Source organism: Choloepus didactylus, chromosome 13 (assembly GCF_015220235.1).
Source record: "Choloepus didactylus isolate mChoDid1 chromosome 13, mChoDid1.pri, whole genome shotgun sequence".
Taxonomy (NCBI): Eukaryota; Metazoa; Chordata; class Mammalia; order Pilosa; family Megalonychidae; genus Choloepus; species Choloepus didactylus.
The window spans coordinates 38601933-38619649 of NC_051319.1; the positions used below are offsets into that span (position 1 = coordinate 38601933).

A 17717-nucleotide genomic window follows, 5' to 3' on the forward strand; every position below is an offset into this window, starting at 1 on the left:
GGACTATAGATTTAAATTCCTCCTCTGAGAGTGTATTGTATCTAAAGAAAAAGAAGAAAGAAAGAAAGAAAGAAAGAAAGAAAGAAAGAAAGAAAGAAAGAAAGAAAGAAAGAAAGGAAGGAAGGAAGGAAGGAAGGAAGGAATGAAGGAAGGAAGGAAGGAAGAAAGGAAGAAAGGAAGAAAGAAAGAAAGACGCATTTCAGAAAAAGGCCCTTAGTGAAAAGATAGAAATTCTAGTATTTAAACATATCACTTTGCGATGCACTACTGGACTTTAGGAATTTCAAATTATTCCTCTGATTCCCAGACAAAGCAGAGTTCAGTGAGGCAGTATTCTTCATTAAGAAACATTTAACTCAGTGATGGTCTGGGCCAACTGGAGAATGAAAAAAAGCAATTTAAAAGAGCACAGGATCTGTTTTAAGAATAATCACTTGTTCACCACATAAAATGAATAATTTAGATGGCTGTTAGCCACAATTATTATAGGTGGGCAAAGGCAAATGGAAAATTGTATAGTTTCATGGATGCTAATTGCATTTTGGTTGAGGAAGAAAAATTCATGCACTTGCTGAATTGAACTACAATGTTAAGATGAAATAACCGTTTGGTAACTTGTGAACTCATCAGAGTTTTAAATTGCATATTGATCCCTTTTTGTTAATTTTTAACTTTTTAATATGGAATATATGTGCCAAGTATCCAGCTTCAATAATTATTAAGTCATGGCCAATAGTGTTTCATCTAAATGCCACCCAATGCCTCCAACCACCCTACCCAGAGTTTTTGAAAAAAGTCTTGCACATCTTATCACTTTATCTGTAAATTTTTATATTGATTTTCCTTAACTTGTTTTCAACATCTTGATTCTGAGTTTTCTCATTGCTTCTCCAAATGCCTGATACAAAACATGACCCAAATTCGACTACATAGATCAACATTCTGTTTTTCTTTTATGACATGTATTTATTGTTGCTGATGCAATCACTAGTTAATTTGAGAGATAAGGGTACTGCCCATATTCGGAGGTTGTCTCAAGTGCTTATAATTATTTTAACTCTATTTTACTTAGAAGAGTATAGTACATGCTTGTTGAATGAGTAGAATCTATGTTTTATGATCAATTTCTCTTATAAAATTCATGCCACTATCACATATGAGCAAATTCTCGTAAAATAAAAGCTATAATACTACCTACCACATATTGTCAGTATACAATGTGCCTGACATGTAAAGAATTTAGTACAAGTCCTGACATATGATAGACTATTAAATACTTGAACCTAAAATTGTTGTTTATTAGTATTAATATTATTGAAAGTGATTTTGTAATAGCAACTACAAAGGAATGAGAATCAACATACTTTTCTGCCTGTCCAATCATTTGTGATGAGAGAGCTCTTCAAAACCATAAAAATACTTTTTAGAGCTGGATTGATTTGCTGTTAACTCACTAGTATTAAAAATACTATATTTATCCCATAGTGATAAAACCATAATTTCATTTTTTTCAGTGCAGGACCAACAAATCACTAGATATTAACTATGCAAATATTTTGGGAGGGATGACTAATAGCTATTGCCATCTTCCCCATGAACGTCTGCCCAAAATCCCACTAATTACTGAGCCAGTACTTACTGTTTTTTTAAGAGTCTCTATACTCTACACCTAAGAGTGTAAAGTTGGAGGAGCTAGGGAAATTGGATAGAGAAGTAGGAGGTTGAGTATAATTAGTTATCAAGTAGATTGCATCACTCAATCAAGAAAAGTTATTAAAAGAATATTGAACATGCAACTTTTGTTAGATATTTCAGTGTTTCTATTTTAATATAAACCATTGGCTCTTCTGCAAGACACTAGCAGTCTAAATGGGTAAAGAGACTCCAGCATATATGAAGCAATTGGTCAGTAATGCAACACTACATACTTAATTTCCAAAATACACAAGGTGCATTAGAGTTCGTAATTCTAAATTCCATTAAAAACTCATTCATAATCTTTAGGAAGTACACAAGAAATTAAAATTATAAACGGAGCCATAATAAAATCAGAGCTCCTTAAATAAATTATTTTTGGGATTCATACCCACAGAATTTATGATTATGCAGCTCCGATCTGGGCCTTCAAGAATTTACTTTTTAAAAGAGCTAAAGGAAATTTTTATGTACATCCCTTGTTCAATGACATTGATATAAAAGACCATGATGTGAGCTGCATATGTAAGATATAGGATGTAATACATCTGCAATATGATGTCCTGTAGAGGTGGGATGTCACCTAATATCATTATGGCTCCCCCAACTCACCCCACCTCACCCCACCTCCAGTGACATCCCAAAGCTACAGGAGTGACTGGCACGTATCAGGCACTCAATTCATATTTGAATATATAAATTTTGTCTATTTATTTTGATTATTACTTTTTTATTTATGAAGCAATGTAAGAGAGCAAGTCAGTTTTTAATGGGCCTATCAGATAGGAAATTGGTAACAAAATTCAACAAATATTATTCATAGCAGATTAAAGAAAAAATATTCATTAACCAATTGGGAGAAAAAATGTCTTAGATTTACTGCATGAGAATACCTTGAGTGTAGGTGAAATCTAGAACATGCAGACCCAGGATAGGACTAGAATAGAGACATAAGTACTTTCCATGTGTGTATGTGTATTATTTTAAGAGAATTTTCTGGAAAAATTGTTTAAAAATAATCTGAAAAGGACACTTGTTAATCAAATTGGAATAAAATCTTCTAGAACATTAAAACTCATGATTTGTCTTAAATTATTATAAAAGATGCCTTAATCATTTTACAAGTTCACAGCATATGTCAGGGTAAGAAAGTAAGGTCTTAACCAACTATATAAAAATTAGCAGTTTATTGACAGATTTTCTTCTTATATATGCTTTGGGTTTATTGCCCTGTGTAATCAAAGGATTATAATAATTGTCAGTATGGTACCCATTTTAGTTTGCTAAGCTGTTCAATGCAGATACCATGAAATGCATTGGCTTTAATAATGGGAATTTATCAGTTTACAATCTTACAGTTTGTTTTGAGGCTGAAAAAAATGTCCAAGTCAAGTCATCACCAAGATAATACTTTCTTCCTGAAAACTGGCTGCCAGTGATCCTGGATTCCTCTGTCTCATGGCAAGGCACATGGCTTCTGCTGGTCTCCCCCTTCTCTTCTAGATTTTGTTGCTTTTGGCTTCTTGTTTCTGTGGTGTTCTCTCTCCCTTCATATTCATCCTGTTTATAAAGGCCTCGAATAAGAGATTAAGACCCACCTTAGGCCATGCCTTAACTGAAGTAACCTAATCAAAAACCTTACTACAAAGGTTTACACTCACAGAATGGATTACCTTTAAGAACATGATTTTCTGGGGTACATATACCTTCACATAACCACAGTACCTAAATGTATTACTTGTCAGTTACAAACAGAATAATGCTAAATTTACAACATACTCACCTAAGACCCAGTACACTTAAAAAATGAAATCATAGCTAAATTGGATAGTTTACACTTTACATGAATTTTATGGCCACCATTGTTTGTAATACCATATTTTGGTGCACTGTAATAGTTTTTCAATCTTTACACAGAAATGGAAACACCACAAAAAACTAAGCCCTATAATTGTGAGAAATACGCTAACTACCATATCTATGCTTTCAGCCGAATACTCTGCTATGTAAGACATTTATCTGCTGATCTGGGATCTCTTTCAGATATGGAGTTGGTAGCAAGAACCAATCAAATATCAGGCAAATATTTTATTGTTACCAAACCCATGTTAACAAGTTGAAATTACTTCATTCTTCTCTCCTGTATGCATACAGGGTTCACTCTGCTCCCTCTGGAATGGAGCCAGGGGACCATAATGTAAGTGCAAGCTGGCTCCACCCAGTATTGTAGATGGGAAATGGAGGGAACAGCAAGGGAGCTTCTTCCATGGCTTTTGAAACTGTTTTCTTGATTCTGGAACTTGGTCAGTTAATGTGGTCCTTTAATTATTTTCAGTGGTCTTGAGGAAGGTTATTGTCTTTAAGAGTCCTCTGCTGCCTTTGCCCAGTGAGGTTTAGAACAATGACCACCCTCAGAGCAGCTCCCAGTGATCTGAAGTAGCTGATGAAATGTAGAGATATGAGATCACACCACAATCTTCCCTTCTCTTTCATTTTAATGATTTATAAATGAGGATAGTATGTGAAACATGAAACTTTACCACTGTTCTAACAGTAAGAATTATGCAAGTGGAATTACATATATAGTTTCTTCAGGTAAGGGCACATACAATTTAGCAGGTTACCAACAAATCACTCCAAAAGGGTTCTACCAATTTACATTCCCACCAGCATTGTGAAATATGTCTATTTCCTTATGGCCTCATAATTGTCATACTTTTAAATTTTCTTCAAACTGATAAATGAGAGAGATTTTTAATTCGAAGAGCTATTTCTATAGCTCTTTTTTTGGTAAATATTCTGTTCCCAATTTTTATCCACTTTTCTATCAAGTCTTTTTCAATTTTTAAATCTTGCTTACATATTAAGCAGATGATATTCATTTTTAAGAATTTCTTATATATTAGGGATATGAAGTCTTCACGAAAAATATTGCAATTTTATTTTCTCCAATTTTCAGTCATTTTTAAACTTTTGCTTATGATGTTATTTGCAATGCAACTTTATAAAATGCATTCAAATATATCGATCTTTTATTGTATTTCCCCTGTATTTTGAGTACTAGAAATCCTTGTCCTATGCCAATGTTAAATAAAACCTCACCCATGATTTATTATTGTTCTTATATGGTTCAATTGTGTGGTTTTTTTTTTTTTCTTTTTACATTAGAACCTTAATTCATTTGTACTTTATTCTATATATTCTGTGAGATATAGATATAAATTTATCTTTTATCAATGGCTACCTAGTGGTCCCAGAAAAACTTGTTGAAAAAGTACATTTTTTGCCAAAATAATTTGAGATTGCACCTACATCATATATGAAATATATATCCATCTCATTTAATTACTTTAAGAAATAATTATAAAAATAGGTAAAATTTCATTAAAATATTCCTATTTATTCTAGCTTAGGAGTTCTTGCCCTTATCAATGGATTGTCTGGCATCAATCGCTGTGTCAGGTACTGGAACAGTCATATTGTCCATAGAGTGTCAAACAGATTTGGCAGACCAACCGTGATGTGTCTGTTAGTCCATAGGCTAGATCCAGCATGTCATTCTCCTCATCAGTGATTGCTTGTAAATTCTCAAATATGTGCTCTTCAAAGACAAAGTGACAGGTAGAGCAGGCTAAAGTTCCCTCACATGCACCAAAACCATCAATATCTAGATTATTTTCAACCACAACATCAAGGAGAGAGTCACCAATTTTTCCTTTGGTTGTTAATGTTTCACCGTCACGGTTTATATATTGGATTGTTGTTTTATCTTCTGCTCCACGCCGGCGCCGACACGCTCAGCGACTGGCTCGCCTTCGCCCTCCCGCCGGGCCTCTGGGTCCCCAGGAGCCCGCAGGCTCCCACGCGAGCTCGGATGAGGAGCAGCCACCGACGGGAGGCGCTGCTGAGAGCAGAGGTGGCGACGCGGAGGAGGCGGGCGCAACCGGTGGCAGCCGTAAGCAGGTAGATGGAGCTTTGTTTTTTAATCCAATGCTCTATATTTCTCCTTATGTACCACTACTTAACTGTTTAAGTATAGAGACTTTATAGTATGTTTTAATACTTGGGAGTGCAAATCCCTCCACATAACTTTTCTTTTTGAGTGCTTTTCTATTTTTCCCTGATTGTTTTCCAATATGAAATTTTATATCAGTTTGTCTAACGCCATTAAAAAATCCCTTGGCATATCTGTATGCCAGTTATCAAGATTGAGTTAAATTTAAAAATTAATTTCGAGAGAACCATTACCTTTATAATGTTGGGTTATCCTAAGACTAAGGAATGCCTTCCTATTTTCTCATATCTATTTTTGCATCTTTCAGGAGTCTTCCTCACATGGGTTTTGAATATTTCTTAAGTTTATTTGCAAGTATTTAAGTGTCTTTGTTTCTATTATAAATGAGGTTGTCTTTACCATAATGACCTCTGACTTACTGTTGTTTTTGTATATGACAGCTACTGATTCTCACATGCTAATTTTATAACCTGCTATATTACTAAATTATTTTATTGCTTGTGTTATTATTATTGATTCCTTAGGGTTTTCCAGATATATGCTAAAATCGTCTGCAAATATAGACAACTTTATTTCTTTAACCATTTTTATGTTTCTATCCAATTTCTTTTGTTCAATTGCATTTGCTAATACTACTGCATCATTAAATAGTATTGGAGATAGTAGGCAGATCAACCTTACTTCCTGATCGTAGTGGAAACCTCTCTCCCCATTAACATTTAGGAGTAATACGTATACATTTTTTTCATGTTGAGAAGGTATTACTCAGTTCCTATTTTTTAGCTGTATTAATTGGAAATGGGTGTTCATTTTTGTTTAAGGCTTTTTCAGTATTATGCAGATAGCCGTAAGATTATATTTTCCTCAGATACATTATCATAGTATATTGTGCTATGAATTTTCCTCTGATCATTGCTTTATAAGTATCCGATATATGCTGATATCTTAGGTTTTCATTCTCATTATTACTTTTAATTCTATCATTTTAGTTGTATTTCTCCTTTCATCCAAGAGACATTTTATGGAATGTTTTTCTTTGTTTTTTATGTGTGTTTGCTTTTATTTCTTTATTTATTTTTTAATTTGCAGGTGTAATGACATTTCTGAGTTGTTTGGTTTGTCAGTTTATTTCATTTTAGTCAGTATTTTACAGTTCTGTTCCTTGGTAATTTAAGTAGTTTTTTTGTAATATTTTACTTTATGGAAATAGCTGATGTTTTCTTTGTGACATAATATCTGATCAGTTTCTGTAAATATTCCCTGGGTGCTTGAGAATAATGTTTATTCTGTATTATCAGAGTAGAGAGCTCAAACTATACAAGATCAATATATTGAATTGTGTTATTTAGGAATTTTATCTCTACACTTAATTTTTATTAATAATGCTGTAATAAAGTATCCTATTATTGGTATGGTTGTATCTATGTATCCTTGCATGTCCTATCGCTTTTGCTTCAGAAAGGTGATTTCTGGGCTACTGGCACATAAATATTTATAAAGGCTCTATCTTCATTGTGAACTATGGAAACTTTGTCATGTTTAATGATTTTTTCTTTGATATTAAGGTTGATTTCTCTACTCTGCTTTGACCTCTCTGCATCAACTAACATGTATTTGGGTCATATTTTTAGAGTGAAAATGAAGATATTTTTCTTTAATAGAGTTATGCTAATTCTCTTTTATTGTTATTACTGATAAATTTGGTCTGCACTCAGTCATAATATTTCATGATTATGTACATTTTGTTATATTTTCTATATTCTTTTCTTTATCAGATGTGTATTCTTTGTTATTTAATTAAAATTTTTGGTAGCTAGAAAAGCTTATCCTTTGTAGTTATGGCTTCATATATCACCTGTAGGTGCTTGCTTTCTCATTAACCACTTTGTATCTAATTTAGTTTTGATTACTTAAATTTACTTCACTTTTATTGCTTATACAACAAGCAATTAAAATAATTTCATTTTACTTTCTTCTTTCTTCCATTCTTGTTTTTATGTCAATTGTATACATTTACAAGATATATAATACTTTTATATTAGCATTATACCCTCATATAACTTTGTTATATATATTTTGAAAGTTGAACTTTATACTGATAGTTCAATTTCAATGGAAAGGCTCATGAGCACAAAATTTTCTATTTTTAGGTATCTCAAAACTGTTTTTTATTTTTAGCCTTAATATTTGAAAGACAGTTTGGCAGTAAATAAAATCATGATTTCATATTTTCTTTTTCATTTTTATGCTTTTTTTTTCCTGAATAATTTGCTCTGATCTCTCTTCCAAGACACTGATTATTCTGCTGTATTAGACTGTTGCCAAATAATTACATAGCTTTTTTTACTCTTTATTATAATATTTGCTATTTTTCAAATTTCTGTTTTGTTATTTTTCAAGTCTGCAGTTGTATTTTTATAGTAATAATTTTCTTTCCCATTATCTTTTTCCTATCCTTCAGTTACTGGTGTACTAGACCTCTTGATAAGGTTTCAGACAAATCATTATTTTCCTATTGTTTTTTCTCTCTGTGCACCAATTTGTATGATTTCTATTGCCATGACTTATAGTTCATTGCAAAAATATTTGAAGTAATATTGGCCAAATTTTTTCCAAATACTATTTAAAAAGAAAATAAGAAGAAGAACCTATAGTTCCAGAATGCTCAGTGAACCCCAAGCTAGATCTAAATTTAAAAACATTGAAAGCAGGACTTTCCAATTAATATGTGTATTGAAAAGATGCTAGCAAAATGTTGAATAGCTGATACATGCTAATTCATTCATTAATTCATTCCTTCAACAAAAACTCTGTATGTCAGATGATAGAAACACTAATATAAATAAGACCACATTCTGAACTTGAATATCTTGGCATACTTAGGGAGGCAACAGAGTGCCAGGCTAGAATTAATGAAATCAGAACTTAAATTTAGTGATATAAAAAGGAGTATAATTTATGCCATGTGGAAAGGTTAAGGAATACTTAACCAAGGTACAAGTGCCTTTATTTTTTTGAGAAGAGTTTGGTTGTTTTGCAAGGCATTGGAAATTATGGCATTTCAGAAAGAAGAAAGAGCATATTAATCAAAATATACGTTAGAAACAACATAGGAGAATGTGTGTTTTATCTTTCTATAGCACAGTATGGAGTGGTTGATACACAAGAAAATGAGAATGAACAAATAGTCAAATTGAGAGACTCTTTACTACTAGACTGAAGAAATTATTTTTGGGTTCAAAATTAAGGAAGACAAGATTTTTTTTTAAGTGGTCAAATAATAAGACTTGTCTTTTTGAGACTTGAAAAGATGGATTAAAGTGCAGATGCAAAGAGGATAATTATGAGATTATAACATTCAAGTGAAATATAATGGAGATTTGAACTATGTATTATATCTTAGCAATTCTTATGAGGAAAAAAATGAATTGCAGAGTGCAACAGAAAGAAAATCCTAAGTAAGCTTGGATGACAATGTGAGTTTAATAAAAGCAACCTGAATATATTATAAAGTAGAATGGTTTGGGGGTAATAAGTTTATTTTTGTTTACATTTAGTTTGAAATTTCTGTAGTATAGCCATTTGTAGATGTGCACTGGACAGGAAAATATGACGATTTGAAACTCAGGAAAAGTCACTTGCATGTATTATGTGTAGAATTAAAAGTGGAAGATGAAAGAAAATGGTGTATATACATTCAGAAGATAATATAAAGTGTAAAGAAAATAGAAATCAGAGAACAGAGGTCTGAAGTTTAAGAGGCAAGCATCAAAAAGCGGACCAGGAAATGACATGGTGAGGAAAGGAAACTGGGATTTCATGTAGGCAAAATAGGTTTCCAAGAAAAGTAATGATGAATAATAAAAAATGAACGAGAGAGAACAGGTTCCATTGGATTTTGTGATATGAAGGACATTGTTATGTTTGCAAAATATTTACATTAGGATGGTGGGTGACCGACATTGCTGAAAAATACCGAAGAGCTATAAGGTGAGAAAGTGGAGACATTATCCTGCTTTTTGAAGAAACTTGGCCTTTTAGGGGTGAAAAAGCATATTAATGTGAGGGAAAATGAAGTACTGAGAAAACGTTGATACTATTATAGCCAAAAGCAGATTTAGTAAATTAGTCAAATAAGTAAAAGCATCCAGGTTCCTTGTTAATTGGTTGCTGGTGGATTGATAACATTGTTTGTCTTGCTCTTTGTAAGCTAAACTATGGTGAATTTTGGCATGGAAATTCTATAGTGAAAATACTAGAAAGCAGAATCTTTGCTGGTTAAAGGAATCACATGTACTTTTTGGAATAATTTAAAAATGAAATAAATAATTGATTTCATAAGTTGTAATTTTTCAATTAAACTCAGATAATAAGAATGCTAATATGGAGTAAAGGCAATACTTTGTCAAACCACTAACAGAATGAATTAGTACAAGTTTATTTTTCTAACTTAAATAAATATGTGAAGGAAAGTATTTTGAGTCTGTGATTACTTACTCATAATGCTCCCACATCTTTAAAAATCTAGTTGAAAGCAAGGGATTAAACAAGAGGAGGGATATAGATGGCTAGATAGATACTGTGATGGTTTGAAGCTATATGTACCCTAGAGAAGATCATATTCTTAAAGCTAATCCATTCCTGTGGATGTGGACCCATTGTAGGTAGGATCTTTTGGTGAGTAGGATCTTAACTTAAGTTGAGATGTGACCCTCATAATTCAGGGTGAGTCTGAATCCTCTTACTGGAGTCTTTTAGAAGAGGATAGAAATCAGAGAGAAGAAACAGAAAAAGTCCCAAAGAAGCTCAGAGAGAGAAGCCAGAGAAGCTTAGAGAGGACATAAAGGAAACAGAGAGAAACCACAGAAAACAGAGAGGAAGCCACTGAAGTCAGAAACTGGAAGCAACAGAACCCAGGAGAGAAAGGAGACCAGAAGACATCACCATGTGCCTGGCTAAGTGACAGAGGAGCTGAGGATCTCAGGTAGCTGATCTTCAGGGAAAAAGTATCATCTTTTTGATGCCTTGATTTGGACATTTTAATGGCCTGAGTGTGTAAACTTGTAAGTTAATAAATCCTCGTTAAAAATAAACCCATTTCTGGTTTGTTGCATTTTGTCAGCTTTAGCAAACTAAAACAAATAGGCAGATGGTAGATAGTAAGATATAAAGATAGATAGATATGGTTGATATAGACATAGATATAGACACACACACATACACACATTACTCTAAGCAAAGAATTATGAGCTGCATTTGGGACTTAGAAGACACAAGGGAGAGAGACACAAAGCTCAGTGTTATGCTACCCATAAAAGGATGTCACCAGAGTAGAATACTGCAAAACACTTGCACACAAAATTTTCAAGGGTAATCATTGCTTGTCATTTCCAGGCTCGCTCTTTTCCTCTCCCCATCTCTTTCTCTTGCTTCCTTCCCCATACTGTTACAAATAAATAAAAAGGCATTCATTCTGAAAACACACTTGCACCAGGCTGATGCTCGAAAGAGATTTCAGTGTAATGGGAAGACAGACAAGTACACAGAAAATTGCAATAAATAATTATGGAAGGTGAAATGACAGTGATACTCATGGGTTGCTGAGAGAATACGCAGCACCTTTGAAAGTACAAACCCCTCTTTCAGACTACCATCCTTACCCCTCTCTTAACTATTATATATTTTAGAAGTCATTTAAATTTTCTAATTATTCTTGCTGAAAAAGATTCTGTAAGGTATAAAACCTTAAAAAGAGAGTAAATTATCAGAAAATGTTGTCATTTTATGGATAGTTGTTGTAAAATTGGCCGATTAAAGAATTTATAATTTGGAGCATGAAGTATTTAAGATAGAGTCACTGTAACTTTAAAAAAATTCTTATTTTAAATTCGAGAATAAATTTGTTTGATCAGAAGTAAGATTATACATTTAAAATCACATTCTGAATTACAGATCTCACATCTGAAAGGGATTTGTTTTGTTTTGTTTTTGCTTATGTAATAAATTTTCCAAAATTATCCAATTAAAATTTACCTTGTGCTAGGTATATAGTCCTCTTACCAACCTTCTCCACAGCCTTGACCAATATTTATAAATTTTTATTTATTCTTTATTTCAAATATCTCTTATGTAGTTTTAAGTGACAAGGTTTTTTATAGATTCTCGAGTTACAGTGATGTAGAATACAGACAAGGTCCCTTATATTCTTGTGAGGACTAGAGTGGAGGGAAGGTGGAATAAAACACTCAATTAATAACTGAGATACTGTATTTGGGATAATGTGAGAAAGGGGGTGTGGGGATTGGCAGCTTTAACAAGGCTGTCAGAGAAGACCTCCGTATTTAAATCACATTTAGCTCAACTTGAATGATGTAGCTTTTGAAATTGTTTTAACATATGGGCATGATAATTGTAAATAATCATAAAAGAATATAAAACCCACAATAATTACGATATACATTGATTTATTTTCATTAGTAAGGAAATATTTGAGCTGATTTATTACTTTCTACTTCATAGGCTTCCTTAAGATAAATGACATGAGTGGATATAATACATAGCAAGTTCTGAAGGTGTAGCTTTTAATTGCATACCAAAGACAATAAAATTGACTGATAGGAATCAAATATGAAATTCTGTTTGCATTAGCACTTGATTTTTTAAAAAAATCATCTAACCTCTAATGGACCTTTTGAGATTCTCTAGACCAAATTTCCCATTTGTGCCAGTTTCAAGCTATTATGTCCCCAAGAAAAGCCATATTCTTTAATGCAATTTTATGGAGGCAAACTTATTAAACTTTTTGGTTAGAGTTGGACCTCTTACTTGAATGTTTCAATGGAAATTTGACCCCCCATGTTCAGGGTAGGTCTTGATTAGTTTGCTGGCGCCCTTTAAAGGGAGTGCACACAGAAAGCAGAGCTATGAAAGCACCCTGGGATATGCTAAGTCAGGACACACAGAAACTGTAGATGCTTAGAGATGCTTAGAGTTGCAGACGGAAGAAGGTTTGGAGATGCTAAGCTAAGAGATGAAGCCCGGAGTTTGGCCTGGAGAAGCTGAGAGGACACCCAGATGCTTAGAGAGAAACACCTTGAGAGAAAGAAGCAAGGACAGACAGGAGCTGAGAGAGAGGAGCTAAGACAGATGCCCAGAAATATTTTGGAGAAAGCTATTTTTAAACACAACCTGGGAGTAAGGGACCATCAGATGCCAGTCATGTGCCTTCCCAGCTGTCAGATGCCATTGGCCATTATTCAGTGAAGGTATCTTCTTGCTGATGCCTTGGTATGGACACTTCTATGCTTAGAACTATTAATTTGTAACCTAAGCAGTCCCTTTTATGAAAATCTATCCATTTCCTGTATTTTGCATAATGGCAGTTCTAGCAAAACAGAACGCAATTCCTTATGAAGAAGCAAGACAGAGCAAGTGCCTTGTTGAAAGATGCATAACTAGTTACTGGCAGATCATGAACTAATCCCCAAGTTTTTACATCACACTGAATGGGATATAACTTGAGCTAACTAGCTGAAGCAGAAACTAACTGATAAACAAAAGCATTAGATGAAAAAAGTTATAAATATTCCTTTCAATATAAATAATTGTTTTTAGGACATATGTTTCTTAATTGTGTGTGAATATTGTCAGTTTTAAAAAGGATCTGAAATGAAAGGGTCTGTGATTGTTTCCTGACCACTCTTCATGAAATAGATATTTTTAGTGAGACATTTCACTCTTTCAGAAACATTCATTTAACATCTTTGTGCTAAGCATGAGATAAGCATGAGGTACTATGAATAAAGGAATAGAGAAGCTGTGGTTCTTGCTTTCAAGGAGTTTACAATCTTTAATATTTTCATACGATAAGTATGAGCAAGTGAGTAAATAAGTTTTGCAAATGTGCTTTATAAACTATATCATGCTGTTCAAATGTTTCATGTTATGAAAGACATGTAAAGTAACATGTGCAAAGTTTCTTACACAAAGGAAGTGCTTATTTTTTCCTCTTTTTAATTTTTTCTAAATATAATTAAATATTTATTAATAGATTTAATGAATATTTCTGGAGCACTAAGTAAGTACCAGGAAATATTATAAGGCACAAGGAATGAAAGGAATCAGTGATGCCTCTTGGATTTTGATTTCAGTTAAGTGGATGCTGATGCCTTTTACTGAAGCACAGTTTGGAGTTAAGAAATTACATGCTGATTTTTTATGCTCATGATGCCAGCTTGACAACAAAATAAAGATGCTAAGATGTAAATGAGCATTTTGTTGTTATGTTTGTTATATTATTTGGAAGGCACTGGAAAACTCAATGCTGGAAATATAAATAAGAATATACATAGGGAAGATTTGATACATGAAGAGGTATAGATTGCAGATCTGGACAACACTTATATGAAGTTTTACTGTGGTGGAAAGCAAAGCAATAGAGTAATAGCTGGATAATAAGGTAATGTCAAGGGGGATTTTTAAAGTTTTAAATTAAAACAAAACAAAAAAAAAACCTCTGTCCCAAATGACTTTCATAACTTCCTAACCATATGCTTTTGTTGTTGATGTTTTTTTTCCTTGTTAATATAGTTGATGCAGTACATAAAGTATGTACTAGCAAATGCTCATAAATAATCAAAGTATTTTCCTACAAATATTGTTTGGTTCAATCATTATTCCAGCCAAAACAAATTATCCTAGATTAGCATCTGATTGTGTTGGGTTTTCCCAAATTGCCACCTTAAATTTTAATGGACTCTAGAAATGAAATAGGTTTTAGGAATAAAACGGAAAAGAATAGGTTTCTATTGCATGTTTTTCTTATTACTGTTTTCTTTTGTCAGTATTTCTGACCCACCATCTGCTCAGTCTCATATTACAGCACTGATCAGTTTTATTTTTAATCTGATTCAAAATTCAATTATGATCCCACCTTAATTAAGGCAGAAAGCATTTTATGAATATTTTCACTAATGCAAAATGGTGATATCCTTCACCCATGTATGTTTTACTTAAGTATGACCATAGGCATTCCAACAACAATTGCTCTTTACAGAAATAAAATCAGAAAGTAGTCAGAATGTATATTCTGTCTATGAATCTGAATAATTATCAATGGGTAAATTTAAAGTGTGGTTATGTGGAATATGCCAGCCACATAGGAGATGTTTATCTAATTTTTGACTCTGCATTGTTGTCTGATACAGTTAGGGTAACCAATCATCCAGGTTTTTCCAGAAATATCTCAGTTTGAGCACTAAAAGCCCCATGTGGGATACCCCTCAGCCCAAGACAAATCAGGACAGTTGCTCACCATACATTTTACAAACCACTTTTATTTTAAAAAGGAAATGCAAATTTCTAAAACTGTATTTTAAATATTGTCTGTAATCATTAGTAATCTATTCAGTGTAATACAGTGTACTTATATTTTGTAAAAACAGTCTCTGAAGCCTATATTAAAAACTATTTCAAACCTGTTTTAGAAAGTTCATTGGTTCAAAGAAAAAAAATAACTGCTTTATGACAAAGATGTAAGATACAACCATATGATTGTTTTTTCCTAAGCTGCTCTCTCTAAGCCTGGTTTGAATCAATACTTCTCAATTGGCTTTCAACTTTAAGGCTTTTGCAACTAAAGCAACACAAGAGTGCAAACCAGGGAAAAACAAACTCTTAAAATTCCTAAACTTGAAGTTTAGAGAGGGAAATATGGGCTACAGCCATGATTCTAAAGAACAGCTTTCTTCTTATCACAAAGGAAACAGAAAATTCCACAGAGGTTGTTGAAATGTTGCCTACATCTCCTCTCAGTATCACCTATCATCTCTGATGAGACTATAAATCTCTAACACTCAGCATTACCGTTTTGATTCTCACTCTGACAAATATTACTCATCACAAAGTTGTGAATTTCACTAAAACCCTAGGAAATGTCTAAGGAGAGTTTCAGGAAGACAAAACAAATATAACGGTAAGCAAAAAGCTGAAATGTGAACTTTTCTTTAACTTTAGAGATAGGCAAAAGGGCAAAGTTATGTAACATGTTTTTGGAGACATTACTAGGCAAAAATCATTTAAGAAACAAAAAATCTGATTGCTGCAGCAGGTGGAGAATGATTTCATCTCTCTTTCAGGAAAAAGCACATAATCAAACAGACTACATGGCATTCCAGCTAAGTCCAAGTAAAAAATTCAAGAGTGTCATGATGCAGAAAATCACTGCACATAAAACTATCTAAATTAATCCATTAAGCTAAAATATCATAGTACTCTACTCCCTGGCTCTTTTAGAATTGCAACATGTTAATCTCTAACTCTGTGGCATGGCCCACTTCTATTTTTGCTAATAATGCCTTCCACATTCTGTTCCTACTGTATCAATCCCACCATTGCTTTCTTTCAATGTCTACAAACTATCTTCTTAACTCCCTCCATCCTGTACTAAATGGAATGTCCTGAAATATTATTATGAGGCTAAATATGCATATGTATGTGTGTATGCATTGTAATATTTTAAAATAATAGCTTTATTGAGCACTTTGTTCATGTTAGATACTGTACTAAACACTTTTATTTATTTTTATTAAAAACAATACTTTGGAAGATGGCAGCATAGAAAGGAGTGGAAACTAGTTAGTCTCCTGGAACAACTAATAAACAAGCAGGAACAACTAGTAAGTAATCCGGAATAACTGCTGGGGGACAAACGTGACTGTCGACACATCATACACCAACCTGGATTGGGAGGAATCCCCGAGATCACAACATAAAATCTGCAAGTAAAAACTGTGTATCTGAGCCAAGAGCCCCTCCCCCACAGCAGCCCAAACTGCAAAGCCTTGCTGTGCTAGAGAGCAGCACTCTCTAAAGAAGTGAATATACCTCAGCCCAGCTCCAACTGAGGTTTTAATTAACAAATGTTGACTTCTCAACACAAGCTACAAATCTCCAACAAGCAAACAGAGGCTTTTGGTGATGACTGACCTTGGAGAGCTGGAGGACCTCTCTGGGAGGGACGGGGAACCCAGAGGACCAGGTGCTCTCTCTGGGCAATAGGTGAAACTAAGTGTGGCTGCAGACTGGTCCTGAAGGGGGGCTTTCTGTCCCTTTTTTGGCTCAGTGGAGAAAGCCTCAGCCATTTTCAGCTCCCAGTGCTCTCACCCAGACAAAGTTGGAGATAGCAGAGTCAGAGAGACGATTCAAATGCAAATGATGTCTCCCTAGGGGGTGTATCTTCCCTAAGAGAAAAGAGGTGAAGCTAAACTCTGCTATCTGCCTTTCATTCAGAACCAGAACCCAGAGCCTAGGGGAAAACAGCTATGTGCCACACCTCCTTACACCAGTCTGGAGTGACAGGCTGACAGGCACCACCTGCTGAGCAGTAAAGCACAGTGGCTTGAGGCCTTAGAGGTGTATCAATCTTCTAAGACACACCCTCAGGGAGACCTGATACTATTGCCTCCTTCTGAAACCTGAGCCTGTTCTGGTCTGAGAAAACCTGATTGGGGTAACCAAGGAAACCACATGCCTAGACAACAGAAAACTACAACCTACAGCAAGAAAAACAAAGTTATGGCCCAGTCAAAGAAACAAACTTACACTTCAACTGAGATACAGGAATTTAAACAACTAATGCTAAATCAATTCAAATGTTTAGGGAAGATATGGCAAAAGAAATGAAGCATATAATGAAAACATTGGGTGTACATAAGGTAGAAATCGAAGTTCGAAAAAACAGCTGGCAGAATCTATGGAAATGAAAGGCAAAACAGAAGAGATGAAAGACACAGTGGAGACATACAACAGCAGATCTCAAAAGGCAGAAGAAAATACTCAAGAACTGGAGAGCAAGACACTGGAAAGCCTACACACAAAAGAACAGACAGAGAAAAGAATGGAAAAATATGAGCAACATCTCCAGGAAATGAATGACAACACAAAATTCAGGAATGCACTTGTCATGGGTGTCCCAGAAGGAGAGGAGAAGGGAAAAGGGGAAGAAGCA

At 34.0% G+C, this 17717-nt stretch overlaps 1 pseudogene; it reads right to left on the reverse strand.

The window, feature by feature from the left end:
- Nucleotides 1–5104: 5104 nt before the first annotated feature.
- LOC119507670 overlaps nt 5105–17717 on the reverse strand; it is a 55131-nt pseudogene continuing 42518 nt past the window's right edge.